Genomic DNA, 20,147 nt, shown 5'->3' on the forward strand with positions numbered 1-20,147 from the left:
ATGATACCAAAATCGTTCTAAAGATGCATGGATGGACTACGAGGACTTTAGTGAAGTACTGAGCACACTTATGTAGGCAAGGGTAATTGAAATGGGGAAGTAAAAGCAACAACTAAAACAGAAAGTATTACGTCTCCAGAATAGCCATACTAACTACTGAATGAAGGGGATGGGATGGCGATGCCCATGTCAAGACTGAAAGTTGTCAAATCATGCAGTAATTCAAAGGACATATTCTGCTTCTGTGAAATAAATGAAAATACATAGCATGAGATAAAATTAGTAGAAAAAGCAGAAACAATAGTAGGGTGTGGAAATGTAAGACAATCAAAATAGACTGTTGACTCCAGTAACAGTATATGGTAGCTGAAAACCATGATGGGTTTACTAGTTCTACTAGTCTTCAATCAGTGATATCATATTTGCATAGTTAAGTCTCCTGCTCTTGCCACTTTTAAATACCCAAAAAGCTCTGTGGAAGTATGTCTCTATTCTTATTTTGTCTGCTAAGTCTTCTACAGCCTAGGGAAAGTAACTAATAGAAAAGTAAGAAATTAACACTATCACAAGACCTAAATACTATCCCATACTGACAGCTAAGGCTTTCAGATGCTTTATACATCATAAGACAGCATTCTCCATCTTCATATATGTACCTACAATGCATTAAAGTCTGCGGCTTTATTAACTGGATCCAAGTCCAAGGTTTCTTTAAAAAGCCTAGGGGGAATTTTCTTGAAACTTCAGTGTAAGTCCAGTGAAATACAATAGTTTAAATTGCTAGAACTTTTGTCAATGTAAATAACAGACAGTCTGGTCCTCTGACACGGTTTTGAGCTGTTTTCCATAACTATCATTTGAATACCATGCAGGCCTGAACAATTCAGTTAATCAATCAGTGGTGGAGTTGAAAGGCAATTCTGCCTGAAAAAAATCAAAGTACTACAGATGGCATTTTTGTATAGACAAGATATTTGTTTAAAATAAGTCATGATATAGATGTGCAGACATATGTTTATTTTGTCTTGCCAAAATCAACATCTAACAGACCAGTGAAGCAGTTAAACAACTTAACAAAATCTGACCCCCACACAACTGCTTCAAGCAGCTGTATTAACCGATGAAAGTGTCCGTATTGTTGATAACTTCCATATGCTTCTTATAATGGCAGGAGCACTATAGCTAAAGTTACCTTTTTGTGTGTGTGTGTGTGTGTGTGTGTGTGTGTGTGTGTGTGTGTGTGTGTGTGTGTGTGTGTGTGTGTGTGTGTTTAATTTAAAAAACGTTTTAATGACATTTTCAAAGAAAAATGCACAATTCCACTGAGAAAAAAATAAGGTGGGTGGGAAAAACTGAAACACTCAGAACCTTGCCAACTCATTCATTTGAAGCAACGCTGGGAATTAAAGCTATAAAAATGCAAAAAGTTTTTGCCAGTAAGAAAGAAGTTGTAGAAATGTATCACTAAGCAGCACTGGATAAGACAAAGAATGAAAACTGAATGTAAGACATTTTCATTTTTTATCAGCATTTTCCTTTATTTGGATATAACTGCCAGCTTACAATGATCGGCTTTACATTTTATTACTTCATGAGTGTGCTTGCATGGGGCATCTGACAGACATGCATTATCATGCCAGACAGATAAAATGCTGTGAGGTCATTAAGGTTATCTTGCTAGCCTAGGAGCACAAATCAGTCTTGCATTAAACCCTTCAGGGCAAATATGTTCTGCAAAAACAGGAAATGTTGCACAGGGGTTACCCTAAGTATTTTTCACTTTTTCTGTGATTTTTTCCTGCATCCAAGGAATGTAAATTGACAAATGTGCTGACGGATTTGCACATTACTGGTGTCTATGTCATAACCCCACAAGGACCTTGTCAAACTCTGTATTCTAGTTATATTTTCCAGCTGTTGTTAAGTGTTGATGGGATCTTCCACCCTGAAAAACAAATTTGGTCCTCTGGATTTTCATTTCTGATTCCTCGTCAAGCCTGCTGTGAATCTCCTGTCTTTACATATGAATGTTTTTTGCCTAACAGAAGTATTCCTATGACAAAACACCCATATCACTGTAGGAACTATGTTACAGAGTTTTGAGTAAAGATATGTACAAGCTACATTAGAGTGCTGATTTACTGCAAGAAGACTTACAGTTGATATAAAAGTGTAACATAAGAAAAGCATGCTTGTATCAATAATGATACGGTGGGAGCACAGTGTTGTAGATGCCCATGTGAACTCACTGTACCACTATTTACTTATTTATTTAATTATTTCCATTTGTTGATCATGATAGGATGCCTAGCTAAAACTACTTTTCAGCAGAGGGGGAGGGAGAAAAAAATCCTATCATGATGGAAGGATTTTGACAACGACTCTGGAGAAGTCATTGCAGCCTGACTTGGAGGTTTCTTATTATTGACAAAATCACCTCAGTGGACTTGCCCTTTTTTGGGTAGCACATGACAGCAATACTTCCAGTTGAACTGTGGTTATAGACATGAAAATGATGTACAAATAGCACATTTTATGCTGTATTTTAGTTTACAGTCTGTGGGACTCAGTAAAGTCCCTACTGATCATATATATTGTCTACCCTAGGTATGTCAATTTGCATGTCTGGTGGAAAATGCAATTCAGAGATAATGCTGGCTGCAGTGTTAAGGCTTAATTATCAGCTCACCAGCATGACTTTGAATTACATTTTTCTACCACAAGCACTATCAGTTGGCGCAGGCACCCCTACACACACACACACACACACACACACACACACACACACACACACACACACACACACACACACACACACACACACACACACACACACACACACACACACCATATTAATGCTTTTGATCCCCTACTTAACCTCCTACTGCAATTACCAAGGCAGACACATGCTCACACCCACATATTCATCTGACTCCATTCATGCCCCTTTAGACATACACGTACACTGCCACATACATACATGCACTAGTCCCTCAACACACCTACACTGAACATTACTAAACCTACCTGCACTGCAACTTCTTCCACTAAAATCAAATGGTAACCACTGCCCTTTGATGGTGTTAAATTAATTTGCTAACAGTGGTAATTTACACATACAACTCACATTTCTGAAGGACAGCATGAGGCTAACTAGCATTAGTCATGCCTTTGTATCACCTCACTAACTTGCAGCATGGCCAACAAAATCACCCTCCAGTCTGATGTTCTTGCTGGTGGGAAACCACAGTGGTAGGATACTCAATGAACCAGAAAGGGTTATTCCAGCAGGGTAGGCAGTGGTGGTAAAGATTACCACTCATGGTAATATTTCAAACTTCTGATCAATCTCTCATATTACTTGCAGGATAAATTTATATTTGTAATGAATAAGTAACAATATTTGTCATTTCTTTTTTTTCTAGAACTTTATAAATAAATGGGCAAATTGTCACAAAGGACTTCACTTAAAATATCACATCATGTATTTAAAAATTTAGAACATTTAATCCTTGGCTAGAATCATTTGTTTTACCTTTATTGTGGTAACCAGGAATCAATTTTAAATGGTCAGTTTGCTATTCTCATTGTTGGTGTTGCCATTTTGAGGACCCCAAGCGAATGTCAAGTCGGGGGACCTTTGAACATCTCCAGGCCAAATATCACTGCCACCCCACCTAAATGAGAATTTAGTTCATGCTGTAGAGTTTTGGGAGTAGTAACAATAGCCTGAACTGTAGCTACTATTCTACAAGCCTGTGTACCACACTATGTTGGTCCATTTTACAGAGGGGACATTCACAGTTCCTGGCATTCAGTTGTAATGATGATATATTACATAAACCCTATATTCTGGGTCAGTTTTAGCTGAAATCATGCCCTATGCATAGGTCTGCACTGCACTCCCCACTGCCTATGTTTCACCCTCTCTACACACATCCACCAGTGCTCCCTCCGTTATCCCTTTCTCCAGGATCCCTACATACTTTCTCATATATTGCCTTCCTCCATAGCTTTTTCAAGATGACTTCACTTTCTGCTCTGAAGTGCAATTTTTTACACCTTTTCATCCAATGATGGCTTGATCAAAAATTATGATTAAGAAAATAAATGAATTGTTTCTATTCAACTTTACTTTTCCTTACATCCTTTCAACACACCTCACCTGAGCAAGACAGCATAATGATAACTATATACGGAAATAATTCAGGCCAGAAGCTTGTGAGTTCACCTGGCCCCCTAGAAGCCATACTGTTATAGATGCTCTGAGGAACATTTTAGCACATTTTCCCAGCCTTTTGATCTGGTGGTGGCCTGAACAAAAATCATGAGTAAGAAAAAAATTTCAATCTTATCTTTTTCTTCCAAGGAAGGCATTAGTTGTACCCAAGGATTAATGTTAAAAGCTAACAAAAACAGTATCTCACAATAAACTAAGAAAGCAAACATTTGTGAGGATACATAAATTCCTATCTGGGAACACTGACTGCTTTCTCTCCCCTCTTCCCCTAAAAACAAGACATTCACTGTGCATTTCTCTGGTATCAGATTAGAATGAAAGCAGAAGTTGAAATGGCCACAGTCACATATTGCAAGTGACTGCTGTCATAAATACACACAGCATGCCTCTACAACACTCATCCCTACCCTCTAAAGGCAGACACCTTTATATATGTCTGATGTGTAATTGTGAAGAAAGTGAACAAAAGAATGATCACAGTCATGTATTCCAACTTGTTGTTCCCAGACAATACCCTGCCTCCTATACAAGCTATAGTAACCTTCTTTGCACACCTCTGATGTATTTGAGGAAAGTAAAATAAAAGGAAAATGACTACACTGTCCCCAACTCAGGCATAAGCTGCAATGGCCTCCTGTACACTCTCCAGTGTTTTGATTTCAAGGAAAATTAAGGGCATAATGACATGCCCCCCCCCAACAAACACACACACCAACTGCAACAATCATCTGTGCACACCTCTGAGCAGGCCTGATTTTAAGGTGTGTGCATGAGTGCTGTTGATGGAAGATGACACCAGTAAGTAGAGAGAATAGTGAACGCCCAGGACAACTTTGATTTTTCTTATCCCATTTTTCTAACCTTAACTTGAGAGAGCACCAAAGATTTGTGTGAGAAATTGCAGTTCCATAAACCATGCATCAAATCAGCCTTTGGAAATGAGCAACATGGACAGGACAATGTTGTTGTTGTATCTTTTGGCTTTTCCCGGTTAGGGGTCGCCACAGCAGAAGTCCGGTCTGCTAATGATTGGCAGTAGATTTTTACATACTGACTTGCCAGGCCTAACGCACAACCTTCAATGAAGGTACACCCATTCACGCATGTCTCTACACAGAAGACGCTTTAGCTGAGAATCAAACAGTCTTCCTTTGAGGCGATAACACTACCGCAGCACCACCACTGCAGCATTTTGGAATTAAAACTGTTTAGCATGGCTGGAGTAAAAGATGCACTCTTGGTAATCATTAGTTGTGCATAAGTGAGATTTTTGAAAGGGGTCAACATAAGAATAGGCTCAATTGCTTGAGATATCGGATCATCAGTGAGATCCTTATACTTTTCTTTCCAGTATTTGGTATTTAATGGGGGTGCTTTGTTTATAAAGATTAGAGAGCATTCTTTTTTGAGGATAGGGTTTTAAGTATTGTTTTGCTAATATTAAGATCTGACTCATTAATAACTGAGGATATTATTACTGCATGTATACGGTCTGTAATTTGCCTTAGTATTATAGTTTATCCTTTATGCAACTTTAAAGCAGGTCTGAGTTTTAGCAGAGGTTTGTCTCTGTACTTATAGATGTCCCACACACTATAATCTTTGATAAGTGGATATTTATCTAAATTTATGATATTATTATTTAGCTTAATATTTGGGTTTAAGTGTAATGGTTGTAAGATAGGGAGGATTTTAGTTAAATTTAGGGATTCTATCAAATTTTGAAATATCTTAATTTGGTGTTTTAAAAGACTGTGAAGTTTAAGTTTCTTAAACAATCTAAACTGATAAAAGGAAGGGCTTTTAGATTGATATTTGTTAATTTGACATATTCATACCAGATTTTAGTCCAAAGTGGGGACCATTCTTGAGTTTTTTGGTTAAAGTATGAAATTTGTATAATTCTACTTGAGCAAATTATGTTGTAATATAATTGGAAATCTGGTAAGCTAAGCCCCCCCTTTCTCTTTGGGATATATACGTTTGGTATAGCTGATTCAGACCAACTTTGGATGCCATATAAATTTGGACAGTTCAATACTAATTTTGTGAAAACATCTATTGAAGATAATCATATTAGGTGAATTGAATTGCTAAAGTAGCTTAGGTAGAATATTAATTTTAATTATTGCTACTTTAGACAGGACTGAAAGTTTTATTTGTCTCCATCTCTGAGTATCATGAAGAATATTTGCCCACTTCTTTATTAGGTTATTTTGCATGATTGATTGGGAATTTTGTGTGATGGTTAATCCTAAGTAATTAAATGAGTATTCTACTCTAAAAGTAGAGTAAGGGAAGTACGATTCTTTATAATGTGATGGATTTATTGGAAAAATAAGGGATTTAGAATGGTTGACTGCATAATTTTAAACTTCAGAAAACTTCATTGGTAAGATAATTGTAATAAGTCAATATTTGGGGGTACAAAATTTTCAAGTCATCAGCAAAGGCAGATACAGCTACTTTATTTTCAGAATTATTGGGATCCTATGAAATTTTTTTCTGTGATAAATATAAAAATTGGGGTTCTATATATAGGTTAAACAGGTAAGGAGAGAGGTTGCAACCCTGTCTAGTCCATTTGAAATCCTAATAGGTTTTGAGAACACTTTATTTGCATGGAGAGATGTAAAAAAAATATTGTAAAATACTTTTATCATATTGATAAATTGCTTTGGAATATTATAATAAGATAAAGTTAAAAATAAGAATCTTAAATTAACTTCATCAAAAGCTTTACATGCATCCAGTACTAGGGCATAATGCAGATTCCTGTCATGTTTAAGAAGGTGGATCATGGAACCTATTGTTAAAGTATTATCCCAAGTCTGTCTATTATTCATAAAACCAGATTGCTCAGGTAAAATAATATTAGGCAAAATCTTCTTAAGTATCTCCGCTAACACTGAGGACATAATTTTCATATCCAGATTAATCAGAGAAATTGGCCTGTAGTTAATGGGATTGGATTTTTCCCTGTCATTTTTGCAATAAAAATTGTTTTTGAATTATTTAAATACAGGTCTGTTATGCTGTGTTGTCTAATATAATTGAATATTTTCATTAGAATGGTTGATAATTTATGGATAGAAGTTCTATAAAACTCTGCTGTATCTCCTAATTTCATTTTGTTTATTATTTGTAATATTTCTTGATATGTGAAGGGGAGCTCTAAGAAGTGCTTTTCATGTTGGATTTATTTTTTGAAAAGTAAGATGATCTAGGAACTCTAGATTTGATTGTTGGGAGAGGTATATAACTCATGTATTTTTTTCTGAAAGAGTTCTAATATTTGCTTCTGTATTGGAAAAAATTCTATCCTAGGAACCGCTTGTTTAGTATTTATTATTCTCACTAGCATTTTAGAGGGAGTTTGTGCCCATTCAGAATATTTGGCTAAGGATTTCATTTCTTGGAATGTGTATTGTTGCTGATGTAAAATAAATAATTATTTTTGTAAGTTATTAATTTAGAGTTCTGAATTTGGATTTTTTTTCTTTTTGAAATTTATTTTCTGTCTTTTGTATTTGATCTACTATTTTTTTTCTTTAGTATTTTTTTTATAAGATGCTTTTTCAATTAGCACCCCCTCCCCCCTTAGACTAGCTTTACTGGCTGCCCATTGAACATGTAAGGAATAATTGTACAAAGTAAATTATTCTCAAGATCTTCTAGAATAACAGTTATCTCTTGGACTACATCTCTCTCAAGAAGCAAGTTATTATTTACAGACCAATTCAAGCCCAAAGTTTTTGGTTTTATATAATCAGGCCATTTCAATCTAATTGCAATTTTTGAATGGTCAGAGAAGAATCGAGGTTCTGCAAAATAGCTAACTTCTCCATTCAAAATGACTTCTAAGATTAAAAAGAAGCCAAGTCTTGACCAGGATTCATAACATTTTGAATAATATGTGAAAATATTGTTTTGTGGGAGATTATCTCCAAAATAGAGGGGGTCCAAGAGATTGATATCTGATATTAATTCCCGTAAGGCTAGTTGATGCTAGATCTATCTACAAACAGGTCTGTTATCGCATTCCAATCTCTCCCCAATATAAAATAGAAGTTGGAGAATTTACTCAGTATATTATAAATTTCAAGAATGAAGTTGTGCTGTCTGGAACATGTGCCATAAACATTGAGAAAAATAATTGGATTTGGGAGATGAGAGGTTTGGGAGATAAAATAACACCATCTACCATTTTTATTAAATAACTGATTTGTGAAATGAATTTTTTACTAGTATTGCTACTCCTTTAGAATTAGTATTACCCCCTGATGCAACAATAGTCTTTATCCATTTTTAAGCAAACAAGAACAATGCAGGACAACCTCCAGGTTTGTAGCAAAAACCACAGCAGGAAACGGAACGGAACCAGCGTTTCTTTAGCAATCCAATTTTATTAAAGTAGTGCCAGTAAAACACAAGAATTTCGATGAAGTCAGTACCAACAAAGTATACAGTTCTGTTCTTCACTGGAAAACAACGTAAACCACAGCAAAATAATACCAATAAGTCAAGCGCTTTCGCCCGGGCTCTCCCGGGCTTTTTCAAGATAATTTTACTATGCAACCTGTATCCTTATATACTACTTGGTTGCTTAGTTAATTGTCTAATTATTCTATTAAGACTTTTTTAAGTATTCCTATAGTTAAGGTTGTATTTCCTTCATAAAATAAGTTGTGTTAAAACTGTTAAAAAGTTTTAAAAAGTTAAAGAATTATTGAATGTTGCCATTTTTTGCAACATATTTTGCATTCTTTAACTCGTCCTCCTTATTGTGAAATGTTTCGTTTAACCTAATTGTTTGTGTTTGTGTATGTAGTTGACTTATAACCAGGCTGCTATTTCTGTGATGAAATAAGCTGTTTTTTTTACGTTGTATTGTACTCCTTATACTTGGGTAAGCAGCAATGTTTATAAGGGTTGATCGTGAATAATGCTTGTCATCTTTTAACATTGGGTCCATTAGTTTAATCACTGATATATTCGCATTTTATGGATGTGTACTACATTTTTTGTTCTTTGTTTAAAATTATTACATTACTACTATTATTTTAAATACTATTATTTTAAATAATGTTCCTATTTTCAACATTAAAATAATTTGTCTAAATATGAGTTTATAAATTATTTGTTTCTACATCTAAATTAATTTACTATAATTGTTATAAATACCTATATACATAACTATAAAATTACATGTGTACATTTTATAACTTTTGTTTTCTAATTTTACTATGTAAATAAAGCATTAAATAATCAATCATTAAATATTAAATAAATACATGGCTTGTTGCCTATAATAATAAATAAATAAATAATAAATAATAAATAATTATTAATTAAATGTGCAATATCTTGTTTTATGTATATAAATAAATAAATAACATGTCCAACATTTTTAAAAGTCATAAAACCATTTTAAAACCTATTTTTCTAGTGTCTATACATGAATTTCTACATTGTCGTTATTTTATTATAGTTTTGCCCTTCTCTGTTTCAATACACTACTTATGCTAACATGTTCATTTAGTCCCGGTGCCTTTGCAGCATTTAACTTAATTTGCCAAACTAGTTCACTGTATTCCAGGGATGTTTCCCAGTCCCCTCCTCTGATGTCATTTTTTACCTGCTCAAGCACAAAAAATTTTAAGTTCATTTGTTGACATATTAAAGAATGTTTAAAGAATGCATTTGTTTCTTTCTTTGTTTTAATTTCGTAGGAATGTTCGTAAACTCTTCTTTTTAACGTTCGTTCTGTTTTTCCTACGTAGAAAGATAAACAATGCTGACATATTCCTAGGTATATTATACCCTTCGAGTTACAATTGTAATGTCCTAGGGAATATAAACCTATCCTTCTTGATTTTAAGTATAAACCTATGTCATCAAGCATAAAAGCACATTGCTTACAGGTCCCACATTTGTAGGTACCCCTCATTAATTTTGTGTTATTTGTGTTATTGCTTATTTCTTTTGCAAACAGATTTTTAAGGTTGTTGTTTTTCTTCCTTATAAATTTTGATAATATTGGAATCATCTTATTAATTTCCAAATTATTTGATAATATTGGCCAATATTTTGTAATAATGGTTTCTATTTCTTTATTATCACTGTTGAAGGTGTATACAAATGCTTGCTTTTTATATTCTTCACTATTTTCAATTCCTTTTGTGTTATTCATTACTTCGTTGTTTAAGAGTGGGGCATATTTTTCATTTCTTTTCATTGAAATTTCATTAATTAAAGCATTAATCAAACCTAAAGGGTATTTTTTTCTCTAGAAAAAGGGTCCTTAAATATTCTATTTCTGCTTGAAATAAGTGGTCTGTGCTACAAATTCTTGATGCTCTAATTAGTTGGCCTTTAAGAATACTCTTTTTTTGGAAATATGGGTGACTGCTATCAAAATGTAAAAACATGTTAGAGTAAGTACTCTTTCTATAGATACTAGATTCAAAGTTGTTGGTTTCATTATTTTTCATTAAATTAATATCTAAATAATGTAGTTGGTTGGAATTAATTTCATAAGTAAATTTTAAAAAGTTAGTAGATTCATTAATGTAATCAATAAAACTGATAAAATCGTGGTAAGTACCTTTCCATAAAATGCATATATCGTCCAAAAATCTTTTGTAGTGGACAATATATTTGGCCCAATCTGGTACAAAGATGAATTCCAATTCCCAATGGTGCAAGACAAGGTTTGCATATGCTGATGCACATGGTGTACCCATGGCTACACCCTTGTTTTGTTTAAAAAGTTCTCCATTGAAAATTATAAAATTGTTGTTTAAAATAATACCCATGAATTCCACTATTAACTTAATGGTATCGCCATTAAAAGTCGTAAGCTTAACTAACATTTCATTAAACCATTCAAGTCCTATTTCATGTGGGATGCTTGGAAATAAGTCAACAATATCAATGGTAACCATAAATTGTGTTTCTGCAAAAAACTCATTTTTTATTCCTTTTAAAAATTCCCATGAGTCCTTGCAAATACATTCTAATGATGTTATACATTTTTTGGTCATATTGTCGATGTATTTTCCTAGTGGCTCCGTGATGCCCTTTGCTCCCGCTACTATCGTCCTAAATTTTAAAGGTTGTAGGCCCTTATGGACCTTTGGTATTCCAAAAATTATGGGGGTTAATGGTTTTTGTACTAGGAGGTAATTAAAGAGCTGTTCATTTATTGCTCCTTGCAAAAGGTGGTCTTCTAGGTAGTACTTAATTTTACTATAAGCTATGTTTCTTTCATTTATAGAGATTTGTGTGTATTGTTCTGTGTCGTGTAACATGTTATGAATATGTTTCATAAACTTGCTGGTACATAAGCACTACCCCACCCCCTTTGTCAGTTTTCATCACCCTTATTCTCTCTTTTTTCAAAAATGTTAGTAGCTTGTTGTATTCGTCTGGGAAATTATTAGATTCTTTGTGTTTGCTTTCTCTGTTCAATCTTCTGAACTCATTCTCCACTAATTCCTCATATATTTTCAGTGAAGAGTGTAGAGGGGGGTTAAATGTGCTTTTCCTGCACAATCCTTGTTGTTTATTTTGCATATTACCAAAATAAATACTTAAATTTAGTTGCCTCACAAATAGTTTTAAATCAATTATAATGTTGGTAATATTAATAGAGGTGTCAGGTACAAAGTGTAGTCCCTTTTTAAAAAGTTCAAAAAATGTCCCATTAATTTCCACCTCTGTGAAATTATATATAGAAAGATTGTCTTGTTTCGCTATTGTGCATGCATGAACAGATGTGTGGACAGTTTCATCTTGGTTTTCAAGGTCAATTGTTCCTATCACCCCAGGTTTATTGGCAGTTATCTCCTGAATCTGTTCCACACTTGTACTGGCTGATTCACTTCTCGATTCATTTGTCTTCCTGGTGCTTGCTGAAAACCCTGCTTGTTACCATAATTACTTTTTTGTGCAAGCCTTTCACTTCTTCTGGGAACCTCTATCCAATCATTATTTTCATTTACATTAACTTCATTGTTAGATGCTCCCTCCTGGTAATTCGGTCTTGTTGAGACAATTCTATTTTTTTTATTAAAACAATATGCTGTACCATTTTTATATTCTTCTAAATCTCTTTCCAATTTTTTGATTTTCCTCATGACTACTCTATTACAATGGTCATCTACCTCTTTAAATGCTTGTTCATAGTCACGTTTCACCCCACTAAAATTCCTATTATTTGTTATACTATCATTTAATTTGTCAATGTCATTCAACAGGGCTGCAGCCTTACTTTCATAATCATTAATCATCAATTTCAACATTTCTATCCCTGTTCTATTGTACAAAGCAGTAATTTCATTAAATAACTTGGCACCCGGTTGTGCATTGTTTGGCAGTCTATTACACCGTAGCCCTTTTGGGATACGTTCTACCCTTATACACTCAGTCAAGTATTCGATTTCCATTTGGGCCGTTCTGTATGAGTACAATTTATTGTTTAATTCGGTTACTAAATGTTCAATATTGTTATTTTGAACATTGTAATTTTGTTGTACAGTACCTTGTGCAAACATAAAATGTTTGCTTGTCCATTGTCCAGTGAAGAACAGAACTGTATACTTTGTTGGTACTGACTTCATTGAAATTCTTGTGTTTTACTGGCACTACTTTAATAAAATTGGATTCCTTTATCCATTTTTCCCTAACTCCATATTCCAATCTCCTTCAGCATATGTGTTTCCTGGAGAAAAAGCATATTTGCTTCAGATTTAAATGCTAAATGCATAAGCAATTTCTTCTTTTCTTTATCTTGTAGGCATCTCATGTTCCAAGAATCAATTATTCACATGTTTTGAGCTAATTCATGTTTCCTAGAACTTGTATTAATAAAGTCCTCCTTCATACAATAGTAGATAAAGAATGTAACTGTAGCTATTAGAGTAGTATCATTAAACCGAGAACAACCTCAGTACCTAACCACCATTTCTGAAAGAGTTGGAGGTAAAGGGATAAAGAAATATAAGCGTCTCTGGAACAATGAACAGATAATGACCCTTAATCCACAACTCAGTAAAATCACCATAACTATCACAACAAGATAAGAGTTCTAAGATTAGCCATCCTACAATTATACAGCACTAACTATCTGTGGTCTTTCCAGCTGTTGCGGATGTTTTGTGAGGTGCATACCAAATGAGGCATTGTACTCTATAATGTGTCTAATCTATTAAATTAGCGAATGCTTAGAAAAGCAAATGCTAACTCATTGACCCCTTTTAAGCGAAAGCTTAAAATCTCGAACAGCGGGAACAGTGATTTTTTTTTCACAGGGAAAAAAATCGCTGGTCCAAAAAAACAACTTAAAACATTTTATAATGTGGGGGGCTTCACCCCCCCCCCACACCCCCCTACAAACTCCGAGATCGCACCAAAGTAAAGGAAATGGCAAACTCCCAGAACCGGCCCAGTGATTTTTTTTCCCTGTGAAAAAAATTGCTGTTCTGGGTGTTCGAGATTTTAAGCTTTCACTTAAAAGGGATCGATGAATTAGTGTCTGCTTTTCTAAGCATTCGCTAATTTAATATAGACCCTGAGGGATGAGTACAGTGGGACAATGACCTCCATTTTTCTGGATGAAAAGCCCTTAGTGATGAGGTGTGCCACATAGAAGGATTTCCTGACTGTTGTGGCAATGTGGTTATCTAAGGTGAGACCACTGTCCACCTGTGTTCCTAAGTCTCTCATCACATTTTCAGTGTTTAGTGTACTGCCACCTATGTGGTGATTCATAGGTACATGCTTTTTTCCCAGAGGGGATAACTATACATTTCCTGGCATTAAGCTTGAGCCCATGGCTCTGGCACCAAGCATCTGTTTCTGTAAGGCCCTTTTGTAGAATATCCACATAATTTGGGGATTCAATAATGGCTCCCAGTTTGCAGTCATCTGAGAACTTTGTTAGCCATAGTCCCTTAGTGGTGGCCTGTACTTCAGAGAAGTAGATGCCAAACAAGAGCGGTCTCAGGACTGAACCCTGACCAGCACCAATTATAAAAAACTTTCCACCAGATTCTTATTAGGGTTTTACAAGCAGCCAACTTACTAATTATTAATAAACAATCAGACATTTTATTTATTTAACATCCATGGCACATCTTATTTAAAAGTTAAACTGCTGCTGTAAATAACACAGCAAGTGGATTTCCATAAACCAGTCCAAAACAAAAGCATTGAGGCAAAATAACTGATAAGGCCTTATACCTTCAAAACAGAACAGATAAAACAATAAAATTGTGCAGAGCTAAACTTATAAATATAACTAACCTGACAGTACTTACAGACAGAAAATGTTTGAACATAGATGAGAACCAGTGTATATTTCTGTTTGGCAATCTTTATCTTGCAGTTCAGTCTAAAGTTGCCATTGAATAAGGCTGAGTCAAAGAAAGATACCATTTTTAAACTCACATTTCTGAATTTTCAGTGATGATTGTTCTCTAGATACTTCCCCAAACATTTCTTTTAACAAGTCGTAATGGTTCCACTGCATACTAATTCCCTTCCTCTTACTGAAGACACTGCTCCTTTAAGACAAGAAAATGGAAGGTGTAACTCCCAAAAATTGATTATGCTAAAACTGAGACTGCCAGAAAACATACCTAACTCTTCTTCAAGACTGGCGGGGTCATTTACAGTCGGGAGAAAACATTACAAACTTTATAAAAAAACAATGGCTTTGCATCACTCAACACTCACTGTTCAGGAGCTTCCCCAAAGGCGTGCAGAAAGGCAACTTTTGCATCTTTAGGTGAGTCTATAGCAAATCTATAGCTTTTATGGTGGAATAGGAGTGTATTGGTGTATTTCATTTGAAATTTAATCATGCTATGTGTTTCTTCATTCTTGATGGTTGGGTTCAGAACCGAACATCAGTTCTAACTTCACTGTATACTAAAGCTCGAGAGCTTTTACTGGCTCAAGGCTACATCCTATCCCAAGATGCCTAGCGACTGTTACCCAGATCTCATTTGCCACTTGAAGCTTCAGATTGCTTTTTCCCTGACTCAGGCTAAGTGGATATTTTCTTTAACTTCTGTAGTGTTCTTTGGTGTTTTTTCAGGTTAGAATAATTATTTTAGATAGTTGTATCCTTTCGATGTTACCTTGCCTTAGTTAAAAGCTTTTTTGCTCTTTGGGCTGATTTGTCTGGGCGTTGTCTTTCCAAGCCTTATATCTAATGGCTGCCCCCTTTTTAGTGAGTCCGTTTAAGTTAGAGGATTCCCTTTTTTCTCCTCTTCCTTAACTTAGCCCATTTTAGTTAGAGGGCTCTCTTTCCCTGTTCTAATTTCCATGTATCGCCATTTAAGTTAGAGTCATCTCCTCAGGTTAGAGGAGTACATCATTTCAGTTAGAGACTCTCCTCTAACCCTTTTCCTTCTAACTTTCCTTTTCAAAAAAAAAATACATTGGTTCTTTCTAGTGTAGTTGGTTTTGCTGTAGTCTTATTGACCCATTTTGATGTGTTCTTGGACTTGTCTGTCAATTTACTACTTTTTGTGACTTTATTGCTAGTTGTGACTTTTTGCTGATAGTGACTTAATAGGATGTCTAAACAGTCTGGTTTTAAGAAGTGTGATTCTTGCACACAAAAATGTCAATCACAGACGCACACTCTAGTTGTATATATTGTTTGGGTGCCGTTCACCTGCAGGATTCTTGTTCTATTTGCCTTGCTTTTAGTTCAAGGGTCCTGCAGGAACAGAAAAACAAACTGATGCTCAGGGGTCTATTAAAAGTGCCTTTAGAATCAGCTGTTGAAGGGACTCAGGCCTCCAAAACCTCTGAGAAGTCATCCAAAACTTCTTCAGCTCCAGCTTGCAAGATTTTGAAAAGATGTGAGAAAGTGTATTCTTCGGATCCAAAGTCTGTCAGTTCCAAAATGGAAAATTCTCCATTGGTTCCAGCTGGAGTTTCGGAACTATCTTGGAGCCATAAAAGCAGTCGATCACCTTCTTTGGATCTAATTCATTCGGTGCCACAGTCTCCTTTATTGCGATAGGTGGGTGGGTAGCCACAAGTCTTCCACTCATTCCTCTCAGTCATCCAGGAGCCTTTCAGATGATGATGTGGAGTGGGTGGTTAGAAGGTTGCTTCGTATAATGGCCCTAGCAAAAATCCTCACGAGCCAGCCTAGATGGTGATGGAGCTGACTTCAGTAGTTGCTTTACCTTCTGTTCCTCTTCCAACTCAGTCGAGTTCAGAGCCAGAGTGCCTGGAGGTCCTGGTAGTGAAACTATCAGTCCCGAAATCCATCCCTGGAGTTTTGGTGCTGACCTCTGCTCCGATCTCATCAACGTTGTCATCCATCAAGGAATCTGGGGGCCGAGACTCCCTCATCGGTTCCAGAGGGGAGAGTTGTACCAGACCCTTGTTGGATCTGACTCTCCCACTCGGAGCTTCAGTGCAGGTGAGTTTGGCTCCCACATCAGCCTCGGAGCCATCTTTCTTGCCGCAGGGCAGGTACCCTGGTTCCTGGGAGCTGGAGGAGTGTGCTTTTCTCAGAGACTGCTCTGCCCCCAGATCCAGCTACTCTTCCACCTAAAGGGCCAGTGTCAACCTCTACACCATCCCTCCAGCCCAAGCATTGGAAACCGATGCCCCAGTATGCCCCAATGGGCGAGACCCTCTCTTTTGAAACCTCCCAGAGCAATCCTCCTCCGAGGTCCCTTGGAAGAGAACTTGTAAGAGGAAACATATAGACTCCCCTTAGTCTGTCACATCAAATGCTGACTTAGAGGATTCAGAAGGGTCCCCACGGTCACCCTCTGAGGATGTCTCCTTTTCAGACATCTTAGAGATCCTGAAGAAGAGGGGTGGCTGAAGAACCCTCTCCCCTTCTGAAGATGAGTTGGTATACCTGGAGGCATTTGGTTCTCGACCCTCCACATCTTGGGTGTCTCCACCTTTCGATCAGCTCCTGAGGGTAGTCAGTCAAAAGGCATGGGGCTTTCCAGAGTCGGTAGAACCAGTTCCGAAAAGGCCCAACAAATTCATTACAGCCCCTGAGGACAAAGAATTTCTAACCAAAGGTGTCCCAGTAGATGCTATGGTGGTGGCGGTGGCCACCAAGAAGGAATTATTCGAAACTTCTTCATCTGTCCATTTGCCAAATAAAGAGTCTCAAATGATGGACAGATATGGGAAGCATATGCTCTCTTCACCGGCCTTTGCCCTTAGGTGACTGAATTATTTATCCCACTTTACTCGTGTTCAGAGGGATCTCCTCAAGAAGCTAGGAGATACCCTCCAAGGTGTTACAGGTGGGGGGTACCTGACAAGATAAGCTCTCAGCTTGTGATTTTAACCTCTATAACAAACTCCTCTATGCACCTCATTTCCTCTGCAGTAGATGGAGCAAGTAGGGCAGTAGGCACAGGAATATCACTGAGGAGACATTACTGGATGCATCTTTGTGAGTTTGCTAAACCCTTCAAGTCTTCTTTTATTGGCACCCATTTTGATCGTTCATCTTTCTTCAGGCAAAAAGTTAAGGAAACTCTTACCAGGAGTCAACAAGATGGCAAGACTCTATCTGCCATGCGAGTATGTTTCTCCTTCCCTACCTGACTTTATCCCAAAGGTTAGAAGGGCAGAAAAATGTGGTTCTGGAAGCCGAAAGGAGCTTTGCAGGATGCTCATGGTGATTTTTCCCCCAGGGGCAGAGGGGGAAATAACAATGGAAGATTCCACCTTCATGGCAGAGGGGGTCCGCAGAATCAGGGTGACAGAGATACATTCTCTGGTAGGCCCTTCCAGCACTCCTGAATGGAAGCCTGCCTGCCCACCTCTGGAGGCAGTCGGGGGGAAGTTATCATTGTACCCAAAAGCCTGGTGGGACATCACTCAAGACAAATGGGTAAGGTTGATCATATCCAGGGGATACAACATTACTTTCTCCCTTCCACTTCTTCCACCAAAGTCTATCCCAGACATGCCACCTGGTCAAAGGGATCAAGCAACCCTAGAAGTTCAAAGGTTGCTAAAAAAAAGAGTCATCCAAGAAGTCCCCACAGACCAAATCATATCCAGAATTCACTCAAGGTTCTTTTTAGTTCCAAAAAAGACAGGGGACTGGAGACCAATTTTGGATCTCAGCAGACTGAACAAGTCGGTAAAGAAAACAAAGTTCAGAATGGTGACACTGCAGTCTATACTCCATTTTTTTAGCAAAACAATTGGGTGTGCTCCATAGAGCTTCAGGATGTGTACTACCATATAAAGATGGGCAGGCAATCCAGAAGATATTTACACTTCCAGCTGGGAGCCAGTTATTACCAGTTCAGAGTTCTGCCCTTTGGTCACACTACAGCCACCAGAGTCTTTACCAAATGCATGGCAGTAGTTATGGCTCACCTGAGGCATCTAGGATACTGGGTGTTTCCATTCTTAGATGACCGGCTCCTGACAGCCACCACCGAGCATCTAATAACCAGGGCAAGAGACACCACCATTCATCTCTGCCCAGAGCTGGGCATTACCATAAATTTCAAAAAATATGCTTGTTGCCATCATAGCATATTACCTTTATAAGGGCAGACTTAAACACAAAAGACATAGTCACAAAATTGCCTTAAGAAAGAATGCGAACATTACGCCATCATGTGTCAATATTACTTATGAAAGAAAACGTGCAGGCAGAATTTGTCCTCAAGGTTCTGGGTTCAATGGCAGCTGCAATAATATTAGTCCCACTGGCGCATCTAACACACGAGAATATTGCAGTGGGTACTCTTTGCTCAGTGATCCATGCAGGAGTTGCTCATGCCACACAAGACTCGCATTACAAACACCTGCAAGAGACACCTACGAAGGTGGCTTCAGTCCATGCAGGCGATGATAGGTAGACCATTTGTCATTCCCCAAATGGTAGCTACAGTGACCACAGACACCTCCCAGATAGGGTGGGGGGGGGCAATATCTGGGACAGACTGTCCAAGGGACTTGGCAAGAACACGAAAACCACTTGCTCATAAATGTCCTAGAGATAAGGGTGGTGCTTCTGGTGTTGCAAGTGTTCCAAAGCTCTCTTCCAACAGGTACAATTGCAATACAGACAGACAATATGTCCATGGTATGGTACATCAACAGACAAGGTAGAACTAGATCCTACCCCTTCTGTTGAGAGGCTCAGAGAGTATGGAAATGGGCAATCTCTTCTCAGCATTTTCTGACTGAAATGCACATCCTGGGGAAATCTAACATGATAGCAGACAGATTAAGCAGGGCAATTCTTATGCCTCATAAGTGGTCCCTGAATCAGGAAATTGTGAACCAAATTTTTCACAAGTGGGGCTAACCTTGCTGTTACCTCTTTGCCACAGCCATCAAGGGTCTATATCGGAACATCGAACATCCAAAACATCAACCGCCATAAGGTCAAACTTGGAAGATCGAAAGCTGAAAATATCAAAGCCGTGGAACATTGACTTCTTTCCCAGGGAAAGAAGTCATTGGGCCATTTCTGCAGCTTTGCTATTTCCTCCACTGTGGTGCTGTCTTGGAGTTGGTATATTTACGTAGGGGAGTGTGGGGACACAGCATGTCTGAGGTTATAGGGGGCGAAGCCCTCCACATTAGAAATGGTTTGTGGTGTGCGTGTGTTTCTCGGAACAGCGATTTTATTTCCCTGGGGAAAAAATCGCTGTTCTGAGCTTTTGATCATATCACATTTCAAACTTCCAAGTTCAACCTTATGGCAGTCAATGTTTTGGAAGTTTGATGTTGTGATATAGACCTACCATTAGTGCCAAATGCAGCATGTACTTTGCCCTAATTCCCCCTCTGGGAGAGTCACCAAGCAATGCACTTGCTCATGATTGGCCCCTGGGACTTCTGTTTGCCTTCACTCTGTTCCCATTGATAC

This window comes from Protopterus annectens, chromosome 5.part1 (genome assembly GCF_019279795.1).
Source record: "Protopterus annectens isolate FY-2018-M chromosome 5.part1, PAN1.0, whole genome shotgun sequence".
NCBI classification, from domain to species: Eukaryota; Metazoa; Chordata; order Ceratodontiformes; family Protopteridae; genus Protopterus; species Protopterus annectens.